Consider the following 2,818-nt stretch of genomic DNA (forward strand, 5'->3'; position numbering starts at 1 on the left):
GCTGACAGGAGCCTGATATAGCTATCTCCTGAGAGACTCTGCCAGAATCTGATAAATACAGAGGTGGATGCTCTCAGCCAATCATTAGACTGAGCACAGGGTCCCCAGTGGAGGAGTTAGAGAAAGGACTGAAGGAGGTGCAGGGGTTTGCTGCCCCGTAGGAGGAACAACAATATCAATAAACCAGACCCCCAGAGCTCCCAGGGACTAAATCACCAACCAAAGAGTACTCACGGAGGGAACCATGGCTCCAACTGCATATGTAGCAGAGGATGGCCTTGTCCATTATTGGTGGGAGGAGATGCCTCGTTCACGTGAAAGCTTGATGCCCCAGTGTAGGGGAATACCAGGGCAAGGAAGTGGAATCTGCTGGATTGATGGGAAAGCACCCTCATTGAAGCACAGGGTGGGGAGATGAGATAGGGATTTTCCAGAGGGGAAACCAAGAAAGGGAATAACATTTGAAATATAAATAAATAAAATATTCAATAAAAGTAAAAGAAATTGCCATACAGCCAATCCATATGTGAGAATCAGGGAAAGTGGCCAAATAGTCCACTTGTGTTTGGTGTAGCAGAGATTAAATATAGATTTTAAAAGATGTTAACTCAGAAATACCAGAGGGGAATGTTTGCTTACAGCGGGAAGGATAAGGACTTCCCCATGTTTGAGCTATTCAAGGCACATTAAAATTAACTGGTGTGTGTGTGTGTGTGTGTGTGTGTGTGTGTGTGTGTCTTTCATTCACCAATACAGATAGCTCCTGAGTGGGTGAGCACATATGACTCACTGGGAGCTAAAGTGGTTTAGCCTATTACTGCTACATGGAACAGTAAAATCTGTCTTTGGACCGTTCTTTTCATTTTCTCTGCTTCCTGACTGCTATAAAGTAAGCAATTTTGCTCAACCACATTCTCTCATTTAAATTCCTTACCAAATTCCTGAAAGCAATTAGCTATTGTAATGGTTACTGTGCAATTGTTGTGAAGAGACACCATGACCAAGGCAACTCTTGTAAAGGAAAGCATTTAATGGGGGAGTTGTTTACAATTTCAGAGCTTTAGTTCATTAACATCAGGGTAGGGAGCAGGGTATGGTGACATATAGGCAGATGCTGGAGCAGTAACTAAGTGCTACTTCCGGATACATAGCAGAGAGAGAGTCTGGGCTCCATATGGGCTCTTAAAACCTCAGTATCCACCTCTACTCCATACTTCCTCCAACAAAGCCACAGGTCCTAATGTTTCAAATAGGCCCTGGCGACTAGGAATTCAAATATATGATCCAATGGGGTCATTCTTATTCAAACTACTGCAGTCAACTACAGGATGAAACCTCTGAAATCATAAATGAAAATAAATCCTTCCTTCATTATGGTAATTTTCTTTAGTATATTATTTCAGTGATGGAAAGCTGACCAACTCAATGCTATAAAAAGGAGAAAGAGGAAAGCCAGTGACTACTTTTTAATTTATATCTGGTGATTCGTAAGATTCTGTTATAGTTTGTGTGATGGTTTGAATAAGAATAACCCCCAACAGACTCATAGATTTGAATGCTTGGTCCCCAGGAAGTAACACTTTTAGGAGGTGTAGTCTTCTTGGCATAGGTGTTGGAGGTACTCTGTTACTGGGGGTGGGTTTTGAGGATTCAGATATTTATTCAAGCCAGTCCCACTGTCACTCTTGTGGCTACCTTTGAATATGGATGTAGAACTCTAAGCTACCTCTCCAATACCATGTCTTCCTGTATGCAGCCATGCTTTTAGCTGTGCTTCCCATTAAGCTAATAATGGACTGTAACTCTGAAACTGTAAGCAAGTCCCAATAAAATGGTTTTGTTTATAAGAGTTGCTGGTTTTCTGTAGAAGTAAGTTTCAACAGTTATATTGGCAGTTGAAAAAGAGTGAATCTTTCTTCCAATGTCCTTATGTAGGCTTCCAGCAGAAGATGTGGCCCAGATTAAGGTGTGTACCACCCTTCCTAGATCTGGGACCTGCTTTGTCCCAGGCTGACCTTGAACTCAGATTACCTTTCCCCAGTCTCTTGGGATTAAAGGCAGGTACCACCGCGTCTGGACTTAAGCTTTTCTTTATCCCGAACTTGATCTTTCTCAGGCTGGCCTTGAACTCAGAGATCTGCTTGGCTTTGTATCCTGGAATTAAAGGTGTGTAGTTTCATGCCTGGACCTAAACTTAGCTGGGTGCGATATTGCCCCAAGCTTACCACTCCCCTTAAGTCAATTTAATATCCTTGAACAAGGGATCAGTTTCATTTTGCTTCCTGCTACCTCTTTAATGCTTTAACCGCATATTTTATATTTTTCTTTCTCAGCTTGCTATGATTACTCAAAATGCTCTTCATGAGCCTTAACCAGAGAACAAAGTCTATGATGGGCATTTCTAAGACTTCCTTTGTTAGTGTAATTAATCTGAGTCTCTTCACCTTAGCCTCAGGCAGACTCTTCAGACAAGGGCAAAAAATAAGCCATGTTCTTCACCAAAATACCACAAAACCAGGTTCTTCACCAAAATACCACAAAGCAGTCTGGACCACATATTGAAGTTCTTCTCCCCTGAAATCTCTTGGGCTAGGTCTTCACAGCTGAAATCAGTCACAGTAACAGTCTTCCATATTCCTACTAAGATGTCTCATTAAGCCCCACTTAAAACATTCCACAGCTTTCCAAATCCAGTCTCCAAATCCACATTCTTCCCAACAAAAGCATGGTCTGAGGCCTATCACAGTAACACCCCACTCCTGGTACCAACTTTTTGTCTTGGTTAGGGTTTTCCTGCTTTGAACAGACACCAGGACCA

The sequence above is a fragment of the Apodemus sylvaticus genome, chromosome X (genome assembly GCF_947179515.1).
Source record: "Apodemus sylvaticus chromosome X, mApoSyl1.1, whole genome shotgun sequence".
NCBI lineage: Eukaryota > Metazoa > Chordata > Mammalia > Rodentia > Muridae > Apodemus > Apodemus sylvaticus.